Source organism: Coenobita brevimanus, chromosome 109 (assembly GCF_032717465.1).
Source record: "Coenobita brevimanus isolate Jiangsu-jjx chromosome 109, ASM3271746v2, whole genome shotgun sequence".
NCBI classification, from domain to species: Eukaryota; Metazoa; Arthropoda; class Malacostraca; order Decapoda; family Coenobitidae; genus Coenobita; species Coenobita brevimanus.
Window position 1 is genome coordinate 26,710,636 of NC_137062.1, and position 20,350 is coordinate 26,730,985.

Here is a 20,350-nt window from a genome sequence, read left to right on the forward strand (position 1 = left end):
AACAATGACTCCTTAGGACCGATATAAGTTAGTTTGGAAAGATTTTCCCCTGATTTCACAAAATGAGAAGCATGTACAGTACTTTGAAAGGCGGCTCACATGTCATTCATACATCAATGTCATCATCCAAGGGAGAAATCAGTGCACCTTTCCTCTTCGGCAAGACTAGGATATTAATAGTAGTGATGTTAGTGCTCACTAATGCATCTAGACATGTCTAACACTGGAAAAACCGTTTCAGCTTAAGCAAGTTTTTATTAATGAATGATGAAGGTGAAAGAATAAGTACAGTAGGCTGTACTACATCGTGAGCTATTCCTTCACCGTTTTACTGTCCCCGTCCCAGAGGGGCTCGGGGACGGGAATTGCTCTCACTGTTTGTTTAGGGCTAATGCCCCAAGACTTAGAAAATGTAAAGTTCCTGATTTGTGGGGGAGGGGGGAGATCTGTGTAGTCTGTAAGTGCTGAAGGTGGGGAAAGGCACCTCTTCCTCACACGTTTATATGATAAATTATTCTCCCCTGGGGGAGTGGACCGATCCCGGAAATACTGCAATACCGGGCCGATCCGTGGCTAAGGTGGAGCAAGCCCCTAGCACTTCGCCATGGTCAAAAAATCAGATTAATATCGTTGATCCCACATGGGGATCGTATCAGATACTAAGCTGATAAGAACAGATTTATTTTTTATTGAAGAAAATCTTACAACACTTTACAGGAAAATGGCATTAACATTTAACATTACAGAGATATGATATTATGGTGAACTTATATGAAAATGTTTTGACATGTCCATGTTGTGGGAATATTTATTTACAGCCTTGTCTTTATGAATTAAGAAATGCATAGGACCCTTGGTGGGGACAGCATGTTTTGAAAAAGGTTTAAACTTGTTGAGCGCCAGTAAGGTGCTCAATATATATTTTCCTGCTCCAGCTTATGACGTCACTAACACAGAGTTTCCTAAACAGTTTCAGGTAAGACTTGGAAGCCAGTCTTCGCATTAAGCGTTCATTGCTGGGATCATAACCCCTAGGGGTCCTACAACAAATGCTTCCACACTTACTCTCTCATGACTCATTCGCAGATCTCTTGCTAGATCTGCATATTTATTCTCTTTTCTTCTTCTGGCCTCCTGGAAGGCTTCCTCCCCATTTTCAAAGGGGCAGGTGATGTCCACTATTATCACTTCCCCGCCTTTTCTCAGCACTAAGTCAGGGCGGCCCATGTCATTGGTGCCAGGCACACGTTGATTTTCCCTTAACACTTCCCAGTTCCTGCCCTCTGCAGCCCTCTTTACCCGTGTAACAAGGGCATTGTGGCGGTGCTGCATGGCTGCTGCGTGTCTCATGCAGTGGTTGACCACGTGAGGAGGGTCTCTTGCTGATGATGGCATCTTCTGCACTGTGGGTTGGTTCCTCTCTGGCGGCGGGCTCCATTCAGTGGTAAGAGGTTCAGACGGGCGCGGTGGATGAATCTCCAGTCAGCAAAGGTGGTGAAGCTGCCATCCCGAAGGAAGGCAGATGAGGCCTTTTCTTGTGCAATGACCTTCATCACTTTCCCTTGGTCAGGTTTCCTATGTAGCATTTCGTCACGATGGAGACGCCTTTGGGTGCGGATTGTGGAGGCAATCTTCCTTCTGTGACGTTTGCAGAGGGCCTGGTCTTCAGTTTGGATGCGGAGATCATTGTCGTCGTCGACTGACCATTGTACGTTGAGGCGACCAGATGCGTCACGGGCACGTGACCACAGGGTTTGATGGTCAGATGCCCTGTTGCCCATTTCTTCTTTGGAGAGGAACAGACAGGCATCTTGTACGGATGGTTCCCCTCGTGTTCTTTGGGCTGCGATATTTTGCACATCTTTCCAGGCGATTTGTTCCAGTGCTTGGTCCTTAGAGGTGAGCAGCTTGAAGGCCGTGTCAATCAGAAATATGTCTGAGTCTTCTGCTGCGAGTGGGATTGCACAGGACCCTGCCCGGCTGCTACCATACAGATACTCGTTTGATGCCCGGGATTGTAGGTACAAAGTTTTCTTTATGAGTGGTCTCAGTGTATCATCAAGGTGCTTCCAGTCAGCTTTCCTGAGCTGCCATGTCCGCATGGCAAAGACGGCAGAGGGTAGAACAAAGGATTTTAGGGCGTCTATGCGTTGCCATGGGGCCAGTTTGCTGGTCAGGATAGTGGTTCCGAGGTCGACTAGTTGGTCCACTGATGACAGGTCAGGGAGTAGATGGAATCCAACAGGTCTTCCCAAGAAAGTTGTGGGTTCACCATCTCTTTTTGCAGTAATTTGCTGACCATTTATCAAGAAGGTGGTGTCCCTTGTTCCCCTTGGTGCGTGTCCTGTTATGTGCAGGGTGGAGCACTTGGTTGGGTTCAGGGACAGACCTAAGGAGGCACAGATGTTGCAGGTTGCTGAAAGCAGGTGTTGGAGGGTGTCCTTTTTCCGTGCAATGATGGTGATGTCATCAACGTAGGCCAGGCATGGGTGGGGATGTGCGGCATCCATACGTAGGCCTGCTTGTGTGATAGTGTGTAGGATGGGTTCAATGGCAATGTTGAAGAGAAGAGCACTGATTGGACACCCTTGTCTTACCCCTCGTTGCACTGAGATATCTTCAATGTCCCCTTCAGCGGTTCGAAATTGTGTGGTGCAATCTGTCAACAGGTCCTCGACGATTGCAACGAGATGTGGTCCGGCTCCTAGTCGGCTGAGAGATGCCTTTATTAAGGAGTGGGAAACTGATCCAAAGGCATCTGAGATATCAAGGAAGGCAATGCACAGATCTTCCTGTTCACGTCTGGCCCTGTCAAGGTAATACTGGAGCAGGTAGTTGTGCTCCAGCACTCCATCGGCTGGGAGAGAACACTTCTGGCCTGGATTGAGAATGTCATTGTCAGTGCACCAGTTTCTGAGACGGGCTGCAAGGCATCCAGTATATAACTTGTACAGGGTGTTACACAGTGTGATGTTTCTCCAGTTTGCTATGTTGTTTTTGTCACCAGACTTGGGGATCAAGATGGAGTATGATGTCTTCCAAGCCTGTGGTATCTTTTTGGCTGCCAGGCAAATGTTAAAGATACCTGTGAGAACTCTGCATCCTGGGTCAGCCTTTTTCCACTGGCGGTAGGAAATGCCATCTTTTCCAGGTGATGTGTTTTCGGCTGCTGCTAATCTACGGTCGACCTCTGCTTCAGAAAATGAATTGACATCAACCTGGGGTCGGTTATCTGGCGGAGGAGGAAGGTTATTGACCGCTTCTACCTGCTGGACTGCAACCTTCATTCTTTCAGTGAAGTGTTGTTTGATGTCATCCTTTGGAATCTGACACTGTTCCCCTGAGCCCGACGTTATCAGACGGACTGCCCTCCGTCTGTTGTTTCTGTATATTCGTTGAATGGTCTTGCAGTCACTGACGTCTGTGGGCTTTTTCTTTCGTTGCTGGTGGTTGGTGTCGATGTTAAATGCTGATTGAACCTGCTGGGTTATAGTGTCCAAGAGACCCTCAAATGCTTCCCAGTCAGGGGTGCGGATGAGTTCTTTTACCATTGGATAAAAATTTCTCAGTAACCATTCCGCCTCTGCCGGATCATTCTCCTCGTCCTGGTTCTCTTCTGCTCCATTGTTGTCCTCTTCCACTACTCCTGCTGCTGTGTGGGCTGAAACTTGAGAGATGGTTATAGGCAGTGAAGGTGGTGTGTCACTGGCCTGCAACTGTGTGTCTGGTGTTGCTGACTGTGATTGCAGAATTAAGGCCTCCCCTACTTGAGGGGTGTTTTCTCTTGAATGTCGTTGATCACCTTGGTATATGTCTTGTTGTAAGTTTCTGGTTTCATCAAAATTCTCCCAGTCCCTGGCAAGGTGTCTCAGGAACTCAGGAGTTTCACTCCTAACAAGGACTTGGTCAGATCTGTCTGAGTTTGCTAGATTCGTGGGGGCTGGGTGGAGGTAGCCATCTTGCTCTGGACTGCTTTCATTCTCTGGGTGGGTGTGTTCTTGTGGTTCTTGGCATGCTTGTTCATTTTCTGGAGGCGAGGCTGGAGGAGCGGGAGAACTTTGGCCATTCCTTTGACGACATACTCTTTCAGGTGGTAGTGGGGGTGGCCTGTCTCTGTTGCCCTGCCATTCTTGGCGCTTGTGTTTCTCCTGGTGGTTGTGTAGTCCTTTCTTAGATGGAAAAGACTCTGGGCAAGTGGGGCATTGGTGTCTGTGTCTCACTTGTTGCACAATGATGCGCCGGCTGGCTTCGCAGTTAGAGTTGTGGGTTGTTGGCCTCTGTCCCAGAGTTTCCCCACATCCAGCACAGCAATTCGTGTAACTGTGAGTATGAATGTCATGGTGCTCTTTTAGATGCCTTATCAGGGACTGTCTGGCATTTGACCACTTTTGACTTGTTGTTGACCACCTGCACCCTTGATTGTCATGCTCAGTGCATATGAATGTTGTTGGAGCAGGGAACCAAATTTTTAGGACATTGTACACCCTCTCTGGCTGGCGGGTCTGTTCAGTGTTTTGGTGAACTGTTTGGGCAAGGTCGTTGGCTTCCTGCCTGACAATTGGGGTTTCCAGGAAACTGTTTGATTCTCCTTGGGGTGTGATCGGTGGAGTGACCTCGCCATTCTGCCGGTGGGGATGGTTCTGGTGTTCAGGAGTCCCTTGGGGAGGGGAGACCTCTCCATGTTGCCTCCCTGTATAGTCCTGGTTTCCCCTGGCCGATGCCACAGGGCTTCCTTGGAGGGGAGAACTCTCACCAGGCAGTTGATGGGTAATGTCTGAGCGCTCACTGGTTGATGTATCGATCACCAATTGTGGGAGGGAGGAGTTGCTGTCACTAGTCAGATGAGGAGAATTACCCAGGTGCTTGATGGCAGATGTTCTGTTCTTCTGTTGTGGAGGGGAGGTCCTATCAGCCTGCCAGCGGGATTGGCTGTGGCTTCCATCAGCAGATGCCCCAGGGTCTAGTTGTTGGGTGGAGGCCTCACCAGTTTGCCAGTGGGAGCTGTCCTGTCGACTGCTGGCAGATGCCCCAGGGTCCCACAATGGGGGGGAGGCCTCACCAGCCTGCAGGTGGGTGCTGTCCCATCGTCCACCAGCAGAAGCTCCAGGGTTCCCTTGTGGGGGGGAGGCCTCACCAGCCTGCCGGTGGGTGCTGTCCTGTCGTCCACCAGCAGATACCCCGGGGTTTCCTTGTGGTGGGGAGGCCTCACCAGCCTGCAGATGGGTGCTGTCCAGTCGTTCACCAGCAGATGCCCCAGGATTTCCTTGCGGGGGGGAGGCCTCACCAGCCTGCAGGTGGGTGGTGTCCTGTTGTCCACCAGCAGATGCCCCAGAGTTTCCTTGTGGGGGAAAGGCCCAGCCGGAGCTGTCAATTCTAACTCCAGCAGACAGCTCAGTGTCCCAAAGTGAGGGGGAGGCCTCGCCAGTTTGCCAACCGGAGCTGTCTCGTTGTGCACTGTCAGACAATCCAGGGTTCCGTTGTGGGGGTGGGGCCTCATCAGGTTGCAAGCAGGGGTGGCCCGTCAGTTCTCTGGTTATCACCCCAGATGTGCGGTTTTGGGGGGGGGCCTTGCTGGCTTTCCTCTTAGGACAGGGCCTTTGTGTTCCGTAGGGGTGGGAAGTGAATGTATATGACCTCTTTTGGGTGTTTGGTGTGGGTGATGTGCCTTTGTGGGTGTGTTGTACTGCAGTATGTGGGAGATCCATTGTTTTATGATGGATAGAGTGAGGCAAGATTGGAGAGGAGGGAGACTGAGGTTGTAAGTATGGGGAAGAGTTGCAGAAGAATGTAGCTGGGAGGTAGTGGGGGAGGCAAGCAGTGGATAGGACGTAGGGGTTGGTCGGGGGACATGCGGGAAGGGAGGGCGAGGTGTTGGGAGGAGGGAGTGGCGGGTGACGGATGTAGGGGAGTAAAACTGGAAAGGAGTAGTGGCGAGGGCAAGGTGGGGAAGAAGAAGGAAAGGTGAAGGGGAGAGGATAGTAGATGGTCGGAGTATTTAGGGGAAGGAGAGAGCGAGTTAGGGGATCTAGTAAAGGTGAGAGGGGAAAAGGTGGAGAGGTATGAGGGCTGGTGAGAGAAGGTTGAGGGAAGGGGGGTAGGTGGAAGAAGGGTGTGGAACTAGTGAGGGAACGGGTAGGGGTGTTTAAGTAGTGACAAGGGAAAGGTGGGGAGGTAGAGAGCTTGGTGGTGGGGGGGGAAGAGTGGGAAGGTAGTGGGTGAGTGGGGAGGGATGCGATGGTTTGGGTAGGTGGAAGGATGATCACGGTTGGAGGAGGGTGGGGACGTAATTCGGGTGAGGGGAAGAGAGTCAGTGAGGGTTGGGGACATGAGTAGGGGCAGTGAGGGTGGGGAAGAAATGGGGGTAGCGAGGGTGGCTGAAGGGGGGTGGTGAGGTAGTAACGGTAAGGGGGAAAAGGGCTCGGGGATAGATCCTGAGGGGGTGGGGGGTAGGATGGGGAGGTAGTGAATGTAGGGGAAATGGGGAGCTGATACGGCTTAGGGAAAGGAGGAGGTATAGGGGATGATGATGATCGGGAAGCGAAGATTGGAAAGTGGGATGAGGAATAAGGGGTTGAGAAGGAGTGTGGTGATGGGGAAGTGAGGAAAAGTGGGAAGAAGGGTCCTGTTGGGGGAGTGAGTTGTGGGAGGGTGGGTGGTGAGGGGAAATGTGGTGTGAGAAGAGGGGTGGTGGTGGGGAGGTGAAGGAGGGGATTAGGGTGCTGTTGGGATAGGGAGTTTTGGGATCGGTGTTGGTAGACGGAAAGTGAAGAAAGGAGGGTAAAGGAGAGTGTTCGGTGGGTAAGTTATGGGTGGGGAAGAAGGGTAATGGTGGGGGAGTGAGGGTTGGGGAATGGTATTTGAGGGAAAGCGAGTTTGTACGTGAGGGATTTATTACCTGGGTTGGTGCTTAGTGTGGTCAGGGTTGCATGACGCTGGTGTTGAGTGAGAAGGCACTGTGAGGCTTCTCGGGTATGAGGTATGTGGTGAGTATTGTGGGGATGAATGGCACTTGTGGGTGTGGTAGGTGGCACTGTTATAAGCTTCACTTGTTAATTGTTCTCATTACTGACAATCTTGCATGGTGTGTGCTAAAATGGGTCACAGTTTTTCACTACACTGTTGGTCAATTCTTGCAGATCTGGTTGTGAGGCAGTTGTGGTAGCTGGGGTGTGGGGGATGTGGATGGGGTGTATGGGAGTGTGGTATAAGAGAGTGGCATTCGTGGATGTGATAGATCGCACAATTACAGGTTTTACTTATTCCTTGTTGGTATTTCTTCTGGTTTTGTGTTATAATGGATCACTGATTTACACTGCACCATTAATCCACTCTTTCACATCTAGAGTTTTAAATGCCAACACTCCTCGCCGCAAGACGTTTGTACAATTACCTTAGGATTTAATGTTTTGTGTGATTTCACCGAATGTAGAAATAGGTGGAATGTTTTCGTTACCACTCTTTCACTGTGAACTGTTCGTCAGTGAAGGGGCGGAGTCACTTGCTGGGAATGTTTTAATTTAGTGGATGCACTTTGTGGTTTAGAATGAATATTCTGGTCAAACGTGAACTGAATAGCTTATATTGAACAGGTTCAGCACTCACTGTTTCACTCCCCCCGTATGTTGGTGTGTGTTTACTATCGCAGTCGGTGTTGAAAGGGGCAGAAGATTTCGTTTCTTTGTAGGACACGCTGGTGATGTGGTTGCAGGACATGGTAAATACTGTCGTATCACAACTTCGGTGGCTTAGTTCTCTAAATGCACCTAAGAGAGGCTACGGAGGCGCGCGCTAGGAAGGTCAAGCTGCTGTGGAGGCAGTTTGGGAGCTTGACTGTTTCTTGGTCACTGGCTTGTAAGTTTGTGTGATGTTCGGTTTCACTGATCGCTGATTTCTTCACTAGTATGCCCTCGAGTGACTTCGGATGACGCCGTTTTCTGCCTTTCCTTCCTTCACTCGCGCGCCGCCGCGCCTGCTTATTCTTTCAGGGCACCTTACATATTGTTGTAAGCTCACACGATCGCATTAGTGTAGTTTACATATCAGACCACAATTAAGCTGATAAGAACAGATTTATTTTTTATTGAAGAAAATCTTACAACACTTTACAGGAAAATGGCATTAACATTTAACATTACAGAGATATGATATTATGGTGAACTTATATGAAAATGTTTTGACATGTCCATGTTGTGGGAATATTTATTTACAGCCTTGTCTTTATGAATTAAGAAATACATAGGACCCTTGGTGGGGACAGCATGTTTTGAAAAAGGTTTAAACTTGTTGAGCGCCAGTAAGGTGCTCAATATATATTTTCCTGCTCCAGCTTATGACGTCACTAACACAGAGTTTCCTAAACAGTTTCAGGTAAGACTTGGAAGCCAGTCTTCGCATTAAGCGTTCATTGCTGGGATCATAACCCCCTAGGGGTCCTACAACAAATGCTTCCACACTTACTCTCTCATGACTCATTCGCAGATCTCTTGCTAGATCTGCATATTTATTCTCTTTTCTTCTTCTGGCCTCCTGGAAGGCTTCCTCCCCATTTTCAAAGGGGCAGGTGATGTCCACTATTATCACTTCCCCGCCTTTTCTCAGCACTAAGTCAGGGCGGCCCGTGTCATTGGTGCCAGGCACACGTTGATTTTCCCTTAACACTTCCCAGTTCCTGCCCTCTGCAGCCCTCTTTACCCGTGTAACAAGGGCATTGTGGCGGTGCTGCATGGCTGCTGCATGTCTCATGCAGTGGTTGACCACGTGAGGGAGGGTCTCTTGCTGATGATGGCATCTTCTGCACTGTGGGTTGGTTCCTCTCTGGCGGCGGGCTCCATTCAGTGGTAAGAGGTTCAGACGGGCGCGGTGGATGAATCTCCAGTCAGCAAAGGTGGTGAAGCTGCCATCCCGAAGGAAGGCAGATGAGGCCTTTTCTTGTGCAATGACCTTCATCACTTTCCCTTGGTCAGGTTTCCTATGTAGCATTTCGTCACGATGGAGACGCCTTTGGGTGCGGATTGTGGAGGCAATCTTCCTTCTGTGACGTTTGCAGAGGGCCTGGTCTTCAGTTTGGATGCGGAGATCATTGTCGTCGTCGACTGACCATTGTACGTTGAGGCGACCAGATGCGTCACGGGCACGTGACCACAGGGTTTGATGGTCAGATGCCCTGTTGCCCATTTCTTCTTTGGAGAGGAACAGACAGGCATCTTGTATGGATGGTTCCCCTCGTGTTCTTTGGGCTGCGATATTTTGCACATCTTTCCAGGCGATTTGTTCCAGTGCTTGGTCCTTAGAGGTGAGCAGCTTGAAGGCCGTGTCAATCAGAAATATGTCTGAGTCTTCTGCTGCGAGTGGGATTGCACAGGACCCTGCCCGGCTGCTACCATACAGATACTCGTTTGATGCCCGGGATTGTAGGTACAAAGTTTTCTTTATGAGTGGTCTCAGTGTATCATCAAGGTGCTTCCAGTCAGCCTTCCTGAGCTGCCATGTCCGCATGGCAAAGACGGCAGAGGGTAGAACAAAGGATTTTAGGGCGTCTATGCGTTGCCATGGGGCCAGTTTGCTGGTCAGGATAGTGGTTCCGAGGTCGACTAGTTGGTCCACTGATGACAGGTCAGGGAGTAGATGGAATCCAACAGGTCTTCCCAAGAAAGTTGTGGGTTCACCATCTCTTTTTGCAGTAATTTGCTGACCATTTATCAAGAAGGTGGTGTCCCTTGTTCCCCTTGGTGCGTGTCCTGTTATGTGCAAGGTGGAGCACTTGGTTGGGTTCAGGGACAGACCTAAGGAGGCACAGATGTTGCAGGTTGCTGAAAGCAGGTGTTGGAGGGTGTCCTTTTTCCGTGCAATGATGGTGATGTCATCAGCGTAGGCCAGGCATGGGTGGGGATGTGCGGCATCCATACGTAGGCCTGCTTGTGTGATAGTGTGTAGGATGGGTTCAATGGCAATGTTGAAGAGAAGAGCACTGATTGGACACCCTTGTCTTACCCCTCGTTGCACTGGGATATCTTCAGTGTCCCCTTCAGCGGTTCGAAATTGTGTGGTGCAATCTGTCAACAGGTCCTCGACGATTGCAACGAGATGTGGTCCGGCTCCTAGTCGGCTGAGAGATGCCTTTATTAAGGAGTGGGAAACTGATCCAAAGGCATCTGAGATATCAAGGAAGGCAATGCACAGATCTTCCTGTTCACGTCTGGCCCTGTCAAGGTAATACTGGAGCAGGTAGTTGTGCTCCAGCACTCCATCGGCTGGGAGAGAACACTTTTGGCCTGGATTGAGAATGTCATTGTCAGTGCACCAGTTTCTGAGACGGGCTGCAAGGCATCCAGTATATAACTTGTACAGGGTGTTACACAGTGTGATGTTTCTCCAGTTTGCTATGTTGTTTTTGTCACCAGACTTGGGTATCAAGATGGAGTATGATGTCTTCCAAGCCTGTGGTATCTTTTTGGCTGCCAGGCAAATGTTAAAGATACCTGTGAGAACTCTGCATCCTGGGTCAGCCTTTTTCCACTGGCGGTAGGAAATGCCATCTTTTCCAGGTGATGTGTTTTCGGCTGCTGCTAATCTACGGTCGACCTCTGCTTCAGAAAATGAATTGACATCAACCTGGGGTCGGTTATCTGGCGGAGGTGGAAGGTTATTGACCGCTTCTACCTGCTGGACTGCAACCTTCATTCTTTCAGTGAAGTGTTGTTTGATGTCATCCTTTGGAATCTGACACTGTTCCCCTGAGCCCGACGTTATCAGACGGACTGCCCTCCGTCTGTTGTTTCTGTACAGTATATTCGTTGAATGGTCTTGCAGTCACTGACGTCTGTGGGCTTTTTCTTTCGTTGCTGGTGGTTGGTGTCGATGTTAAATGCTGATTGAACCTGCTGGGTTATAGTGTCCAAGAGACCCTCAAATGCTTCCCAGTCAGGGGTGAGGATGAGTTCTTTTACCATTGGATAAAAATTTCTCAGTAACCATTCCGCCTCTGCCGGATCATTCTCCTCGTCCTGGTTCTCTTCTGCTCCATTGTTGTCCTCTTCCACTACTCCTGCTGCTGTGTGGGCTGAAACTTGAGAGGTGGTTATAGGCAGTGAAGGTGGTGTGTCACTGGCCTGCAACTGTGTGTCTGGTGTTGCTGACTGTGATTGCAGGATTAAGGCCTCCCCTACTTGAGGGTGTTTTCTCGTGAATGTCGTTGATCACCTTGGTATATGTCTTGTTGTAAGTTTCTGGTTTCATCAAAATTCTCCCAGTCCCTGGCAAGGTGTCTCAGGAACTCAGGAGTTTCACTCCTAACAAGGACTTGGTCAGATCTGTCTGAGTTTGCTAGATTCGTGGGGGCTGGGTGGAGGTAGCCATCTTGCTCTGGACTGCTTTCATTCTCTGGGTGGGTGTGTTCTTGTGGTTCTTGGCATGCTTGTTCATTTTCTGGAGGCGAGGCTGGAGGAGCGGGAGAACTTTGGCCATTCCTTTGACGACATACTCTTTCAGGTGGTAGTGGGGGTGGCCTGTCTCTGTTGCCCTGCCATTCTTGGCGCTTGTGTTTCTCCTGGTGGTTGTGTAGTCCTTTCTTAGATGGAAAAGACTCTGGGCAAGTGGGGCATTGGTGTCTGTGTCTCACTTGTTGCACAATGATGCGCCGGCTGGCTTCGCAGTTAGAGTTGTGGGTTGTTGGCCTCTGTCCCAGAGTTTCCCCACATCCAGCACAGCAATTCGTGTAACTGTGAGTATGAATGTCATGGTGCTCTTTTAGATGCCTTATCAGGGACTGTCTGGCATTTGACCACTTTTGACTTGTTGTTGACCACCTGCACCCTTGATTGTCATGCTCAGTGCATATGAATGTTGTTGGAGCAGGGAACCAAATTTTTAGGACATTGTACACCCTCTCTGGCTGGCGGGTCTGTTCAGTGTTTTGGTGAACTGTTTGGGCAAGGTCGTTGGCTTCCTGCCTGACAATTGGGGTTTCCAGGAAACTGTTTGATTCTCCTTGGGGTTTGATCGGTGGAGTGACCTCGCCATTCTGCCGGTGGGGATGGTTCTGGTGTTCAGGAGTCCCTTGGGGAGGGGAGACCTCTCCATGTTGCCTCCCTGTATAGTCCTGGTTTCCCCTGGCCGATGCCACAGGGCTTCCTTGGAGGGGAGAACTCTCACCAGGCAGTTGATGGGTAATGTCTGAGCGCTCACTGGTTGATGTATCGATCACCAATTGTGGGAGAGAGGAGTTGCTGTCACTAGCCAGATGAGGAGAATTACCCAGGTGCTTGATGGCAGATGTTCTGTTCTTCTGTTGTGGAGGGGAGGTCCTATCAGCCTGCCAGCGGGATTGGCTGTGGCATCCATCAGCAGATGCCCCAGGGTCTAGTTGTTGGGTGGAGGCCTCACCAGTTTGCCAGTGGGAGCTGTCCTGTCGACTGCTGGCAGATGCCCCAGGGTCCCACAATGGGGGGTAGGCCTCACCAGCCTGCAGGTGGGTGCTGTCCCATCGTCCACCAGCAGAAGCTCCAGGGTTCCCTTGTGGGGGGGAGGCCTCACCAGCCTGCCGGTGGGTGCTGTCCTGTCGTCCACCAGCAGATACCCCGGGGTTTCCTTGTGGTGGGGAGGCCTCACCAGCCTGCAGATGGATGCTGTCCAGTCGTTCACCAGCAGATGCCCCAGGATTTCCTTGCGGGGGGGAGGCCTCACCAGCCTGCAGGTGGGTGGTGTCCTGTTGTCCACCAGCAGATGCCCCAGAGTTTCCTTGTGGGGGAAAGGCCCAGCCGGAGCTGTCAATTCTAACTCCAGCAGACAGCTCAGTGTCCCAAAGTGAGGGGAGGCCTCGCCAGTTTGCCAACCGGAGCTGTCTCGTTGTGCACTGTCAGACAATCCAGGGTTCCGTTGTGGGGGTGGGGCCTCATCAGGTTGCAAGCAGGGGTGGCCCGTCAGTTCTCTGGTTATCACCCAAGATGTGCGGTTTTGGGGGGGGGCCTTGCTGGCTTTCCTCTTAGGACAGGGCCTTTGTGTTCCGTAGGGGTGGGAAGTGAATGTATATGACCTCTTTTGGGTGTTTGGTGTGGGTGATGTGCCTTTGTGGGTGTGTTGTACTGCAGTATGTGGGAGATCCATTGTTTTATGATGGATAGAGTGAGGCAAGATTGGAGAGGAGGGAGACTGAGGTTGTAAGTATGGGGAAGAGTTGCAGAAGAATGTAGCTGGGAGGTAGTGGGGGAGGCAAGCAGTGGATAGGACGTAGGGGTTGGTCGGGGGACATGCGGGAAGGGAGGGCGAGGTGTTGGGAGGAGGGAGTGGCGGGTGACGGATGTAGGGGAGTAAAACTGGAAAGGAGTAGTGGCGAGGGCAAGGTGGGGAAGAAGAAGGAAAGGTGAAGGGGAGAGGATTGAGTGGATAGTAGATGGTCGGAGTATTTAGGGGAAGGAGAGAGCGAGTTAGGGGATCTAGTAAAGGTGAGAGGGGAAAAGGTGGAGAGGTATGAGGGCTGGTGAGAGAAGGTTGAGGGAAGGGGGGTAGGTGGAAGAAGGGTGTGGAACTAGTGAGGGAACGGGTAGGGATGTTTAAGTAGTGACAAGGGAAAGGTGGGGAGGTAGAGAGCTTGGTGGTGGGGGAGGAAGAGTGGGAAGGTAGTGGGTGAGTGGGGAGGGATGCGATGGTTTGGGTAGGTGGAAGGATGATCACGGTTGGAGGAGGGTGGGGACGTAATTCGGGTGAGGGGAAGAGAGTCAGTGAGGGTTGGGGACATGAGTAGGGGCAGTGAGGGTGGGGAAGAAATGGGGGTAGCGAGGGTGGCTGAAGGGGGGTGGTGAGGTAGTAACGGTAAGGGGGAAAAGGGCTCGGGGATAGATCCTGAGGGGTGGGGGTTCGGTTGGGGAGGTTGTGAATGTAGGGGAAATGGGGAGCTGATACGGCTTAGGGAAAGGAGGAGGTATAGGGGATGATGATGATCGGGAAGCGAAGATTGGAAAGTGGGATGAGGAATAAGGGGTTGAGAAGGAGTGTGGTGATGGGGAAGTGAGGAAAAGTGGGAAGAAGGGTCCTGTTGGGGGAGTGAGTTGTGGGAGGGTGGGTGGTGAGGGGAAATGTGGTGTGAGAAGAGGGGTGGTGGTGGGGGAGGTGAAGGAGGGGATTAGGGTGCTGTTGGGATAGGGAGTTTTGGGATCGGTGTTGGTAGACGGAAAGTGAAGAAAAGGAGGGTAAAGGAGAGTGTTCGGTGGGTAAGTTATGGGTGGGGAAGAAGGGTAATGGTGGGGGAGTGAGGGTTGGGGAATGGTATTTGAGGGAAAGCGAGTTTGTACGTGAGGGATTTATTACCTGGGTTGGTGCTTAGTGTGGTCAGGGTTGCATGACGCTGGTGTTGAGTGAGAAGGCACTGTGAGGCTTCTCGGGTATGAGGTATGTGGTGAGTATTGTGGGGATGAATGGCACTTGTGGGTGTGGTAGGTGGCACTGTTATAAGCTTCACTTGTTAATTGTTCTCATTACTGACAATCTTGCATGGTGTGTGCTAAAATGGGTCACAGTTTTTCACTACACTGTTGGTCAATTCTTGCAGATCTGGTTGTGAGGCAGTTGTGGTAGCTGGGGTGTGGGGGATGTGGATGGGGTGTATGGGAGTGTGGTATAAGAGAGTGGCATTCGTGGATGTGATAGATCGCACAATTACAGGTTTTACTTATTCCTTGTTGGTATTTCTTCTGGTTTTGTGTTATAATGGATCACTGATTTACACTGCACCATTAATCCACTCTTTCACATCTAGAGTTTTAAATGCCAACACTCCTCGCCGCAAGACGTTTGTACAATTACCTTAGGATTTAATGTTTTGTGTGATTTCACCGAATGTAGAAATAGGTGGAATGTTTTCGTTACCACTCTTTCACTGTGAACTGTTCGTCAGTGAAGGGGCGGAGTCACTTGCTGGGAATGTTTTAATTTAGTGGATGCACTTTGTGGTTTAGAATGAATATTCTGGTCACACGTGAACTGAATAGCTTATATTGAACAGGTTCAGCACTCACTGTTTCACTCCCCCCGTATGTTGGTGTGTGTTTACTATCGCAGTCGGTGTTGAAAGGGGCAGAAGATTTCGTTTCTTTGTAGGACACGCTGGTGATGTGGTTGCAGGACATGGTAAATACTGTCGTATCACAACTTCGGTGGCTTAGTTCTCTAAATGCACCTAAGAGAGGCTACGGAGGCGCGCGCTAGGAAGGTCAAGCTGCTGTGGAGGCAGTTTGGGAGCTTGACTGTTTCTTGGTCACTGGCTTGTAAGTTTGTGTGATGTTCGGTTTCACTGATCACTGATTTCTTCACTAGTATGCCCTCGAGTGACTTCGGTTGACGCCGTTTTCTGCCTTTCCTTCCTTCACTCGCGCGCCGCCGCGCCTGCTTTTTCTTTAAGGGCACCTTACATATTGTTGTAAGCTCACACGATCGCATTAGTGTAGTTTACATATCAGACCACAATTAAGCTGATAAGAACAGATACTACACTTTGATCTTAGCCAAAAGGCCGAGAAGCGAAGCCCAATCAGCGTTGTCTGTTGAGTGTAGCTTCTCAGGCTGCGTCACTCCCGAAATATATCTCTGCCAGCAAGAAGGACACACAAGCCCCGTTAGGCATGGCTTTCGTATCCTTCTTTACTGCAGTGTCAGCTCATGAACTTAATCATCTATATTTTTTGTGAACTGTTTCATACAGTATGAATGTTACCTCTCTGTTAAAAATGATGTACGGTACCCTGGTGTGATCATCTATTGCATAGACGTTTGATGGAGAAGAAGGTGGCGTGTATGTCTTCCTTTGCCTGGGCGAGTGATGTGGGTGCGCTTGGAGTGTCCGCCCGTGAGGGGAGGCGGGGAGGGAGATTTACTCAAAACACTGAGTTTCACAGGGCGACCTATTACATTTAATTGCTTTCTGTTGTTCAACACACACACAGATTTGCAAAAATGTTATTTGATATGAAGGGTATATATAAAGATATTTCTTGTCAATAATACAGATCTCTGAAAAACCCACCATCACCACACTATACTTAGAAAATGTAAAGTTCCTGATTTGTTTATCCCACAAATAATCACAAGTATTCCTTACGAGAAATGTTTACACCGTGTTGTTTTGACATTGTATTATACTATAGTGACTTGAATATGAATCAATCGTTTAGGCCAGTAGTAATAATAAATGGTACTATTATTGAAACATTTAGGTTTTCATCTGCGATGGGAGAGGGATTGACTGAAGACATTGGAGTTTCGCAGGGCGATTTTTTGCGCTTTATTGCTTTCTGGAGATCAACACCTTTTTTTTTTTTTTTTGTTAATGTTATTTGATATGGAAGGTACAAGTAAAGACACAGACATCCTTGTTAATGATATAAATTACATCAAAACACACGAATCACCTCACTAGGCTGACAATATGTTATTATTTTTTGTTTCTACGCAACATGTTCAAAGAAAAATTCTGAATATGAAATATTAAAACCTGTTTTCTTTTTCTCTCACATTACAATATGCTGTAGATAAATATAGATCCACAACATACATCAACAGTAATAATAAGTACTGTAATTTTTTTTCTCTATAGTATATGGTACACTGCTTCTGTAATTATTATCTCTTTGGTGATAAATTCATTTTTAACCTGCTGGAACCTGAGACAACTAAATCATTCATATAGAAGACTAAATCAAAATACAACCTTACTAATATTCTGCTTACCACAACCTAACCAAACTTAGGCTAAATGGAACTAATAAAATGGAATGTATTCCGACACACTAATAATAACAACAACAACAACATTAATAATAATAATAATAATAATAAACTAGAGGGCTCCCCAAGGGGGTAATCACAGCAGCCGCTAGGCGATACACATCTAGCTCGGGTCGGAATATGACCTTGACCTTGACCTACACTCACCAATTTCGAAGTGAGGTTTTCATCCCTACTACACACCTGTAAAATTTTGTGATGATATCTTGAGCGGTAGCGGGGTATCATGGTAACAGACACACAGACCTTTGCCTACTTTCAGCACTTTCGAACTCGTAGAAGACTTTCATTGCTACTACACATCTGTTAAATTCTGTGATGTTATCGTAAGTTGTTGCGAAGTTATCGTGCTAACGGACACAGAGAAACACACACAGACAAACTGAAAACAATACCGGCTTCTCTATCGCAGCTGGTAATAATGATATATAACGGTCATGATCATCACGATCATCATCATCATTATCATAATCATAATAATAAAAATAATAATAAAGATATCTGAGATACGCATTTCTAGTAAAGCATGTGAGGATGAAAAATAGTTATTATGACCCACACACTCCGGGCTACTACTAATGCAACCGTCACCTCACAACGGGCAATTTCCGGAAGAACGCTTGAAAATTGCTTGTTTTAAAACCTTAACATCTTGGAAACTTTTGAACTGAGGGAAACGAGAAAATGAACATTTTACTCAGCAACTCTTCAACTTGTTAAGTAAAGTATCCCGAGATCTCTAAGTCTTTGCATTGATGAAAAATAACGTAAGGAAAAGAACTAATTTTTGTCGCGACAGCAGCGTGAGAGCAGCATGTGTTCGTGCATCTGCCCGTGGCGCCAACTATGGCCTTGCTCTCAATGTGACAACTTCTCCACTACTAGATAAACTAGCCTTATGACACTGTCACTGAACCCTTTTCTTGTATCCGTGGAAATAGACTTGGCAGGGGTGGATGATGCAATTAACTAACTACAGGCAGTGCAGACTGAATCAGACAAATAGGAAAGTGAAGATACCGTTGTACACCTGGTAAGAGCGTGGGACAGACGGATTGTCACTTGTGTGCTTTGGAGGGACTCCCTCTCGACCTTCTGGCGTGCGTTGAAACCGCGTCCGGGACAAACAGTGGTGGGAAGACACTTGCGTGTGTAGATGTCACGGGGCGGCCCCATAGGAGCCACATTGTGAAGTGTATAGACATCACCCGGCAGATAGGATTTAAAAATATTTAAGAACATTTATTCTCATGAATTACAACACAGATAAAATAACTGAAAATGATATTTTTGAATATGGTTTCCTTTTCGTTTTACATACTTCAAGCTTAGTATGTTCCTGGCGACTTCTAGTCATTGTTTTCAGTAAATTTTCTTTATAATATTTCCTAGCATAATGGAATCTGACTTGGATGCAATTTTCGATTGTGTTGCGTGTGAAGTTCAGCTCTTCAATTAGTACAAATGAAGAAGACAAGCAATACCTCCTGAAGGTGGTGTTGAAGCACCAAAAGATGATCGAGAAGAAAACGAAAGCAGAAATGTTAGAATGAAAAAAATATATAAAGCATGTCTTAGCTTCTGAGTTTTAATATGTGTTAAAAAACCACGTAATTTGGCAGACCACTAAATGTTGAGATAGAGTGTTTATTCTTTATGTATGTTTTTGGTTCAAGTAAATGAATGTAACAAGTAATGAAGATGAATATTATTATTATTTATGTGAAACATCCATATCTATCTATCTATCTATCTATCTATCTATATATATATATATATATATATATATATATATATATATATATACAGTGTACATATATACACTTGTGTGTGTGTTTATGTGTTTGTGTGAAATCAATGATTAAAGCCAAGACGGGGAATGACCCAGCAAATGATGAAGTATGTGGTGGAATGCTGAAGCATGAGGAAGAGATAGTAGTTGAATGGATATGGAAGATGTGCAGATTGGTCTGGGAGGAAGGTAGAGTCCCTGGAGGATTGGAAGTCATGTATAATTATTCCCCTATACAAAGGAATAGGTGAAAAAGAAGTGTGTGGCAATCATAGCAGCATTTGTCTTCGTCGTGGAAAAGTACTGTATATGGTACGATAGCCATTCATCGAATTAGGCAAATAACAGAGCAATTACTTGGAGAAGAATATAAAGGTTGTAGGAATGGAATACGCTTCGTAGATCAGATAATCATTCTTAAGTCTGTAGTGGAAATGTTTCAACAAAAGGGAAAGAAGTTGCCAACGGTCTTCATGGATTTGGAGAAAGTATGACAGGGTGGATAGACAAGGAATGTGAAAAGTATTAATGATATATGGAGTAAATGGGAAGTTGTTGAATTCCGTGAAGATTATTTTTGAGGATTCGATGTGTGCAGTGCGTGTGTATAGTGCTCTGAGTGAATGTTTCTATCTGAATGTTAGATTAAAGATGGAGAACTGTATGCAAGGCTTGGAGAATGTGTTTGGTAGTGTGTGTAAGGAACGGAATCATAAGGTGTTATTGTAGGGAAGAGTAAAGTTATGGTCTTTGAGAGAAGTGAAATCTCTAAATGTGTAGTGAGGCTTGATGAGGAAGAAATGAAAAATGTGAGTGCGTTTAAGTAGGCTACTTGAGCAGCGTGATAAGGATGGAAGTTTAGAGGTTGAAGTGCTTGAAAGGGTACAACGGGAAAGAAAGGTTGCTGGGTCTTTGAGAGCAGTGATAAGGAACAGGCATGTGAGGATGGAAGTAAAAAGAAAAAAAAAAAACTCACTGCATGACAGTATTGTGATACCACGTCTATCGTATGGAAGTGAAGTTTTGGACCTTGTTCGAAGTCACAAGAGTGTGAGGAGTGGGAATGAGTTATTTGAAAGAAGCATGGGAGTTACGTGGAGACACAGAGTAACACATATGGAAGTGAAGAAGCACTGTTGTGTGGATGTGGATGTGACAGAAAATGTTAGAAGAAATACACGGAGGTGGATTGGCCATGTGGAAAGGACAGAGTGTGACACACGAACGAGGAGAGCGTATGCGAGTGAGATGGATAGGGGGAGAGGGAAGGGGTGGCAAAGGATGGGATGGAGGGATGGAGTGGAGATGTATATGAGAAGGAGAGGTGTTGTCAGCTGAGGTCAGGTCAGTGAAATGTTGAGGGACTGGGCGACATGGAGGAGATTTGTTTGTGGTCACCCCTTACGGGATTAAGGCGTCTGGTAGTACATAGATAGATAGAATACTACATGCTTAATATAATCCTAGTGATTTCTAGTTACCCTTATAATTAAATTATCTGTATATCGTTTCCAAGCAGTATGGTATCTAACTTGGATGTATTTTACAGTAATAGTTGTAATCACGAAAACCATGTGATTGTCTAATGGTCCTTATTCTTTCATGTGATTGTCAAGGTCTGCGATTCTAGGCTTGTGCAAGTAAATGTGCAACACTGACTGCTTAGGACCGTTATAAGTCAGTTTGGAATGATTTTCCCCTGATTTCACAAATGAGAAGCATGTACTTTGAAAGGCGGCTCACATGTCATTCATACATCAATGTCATCATCCAAGGGAGAAATCA

At 47.6% G+C, this 20,350-nt stretch overlaps 1 non-coding gene and 1 pseudogene across 1 annotated transcript; both read right to left on the minus strand.

Annotated features, from left to right (window-relative positions):
* Nucleotides 1-524: 524 nt before the first annotated feature.
* On the minus strand, nt 525-713 carry LOC145417248 (U2 spliceosomal RNA). Its single transcript, XR_013900463.1, has one exon. It is a non-coding gene; the product is annotated as a U2 spliceosomal RNA (small nuclear RNA).
* A 14,696-nt stretch (nt 714-15,409) lies between these two features.
* On the minus strand, nt 15,410-15,514 carry LOC145417253 (U2 spliceosomal RNA; annotated as a pseudogene).
* Between the last annotated feature and the right edge of the window lie 4,836 nt (nt 15,515-20,350).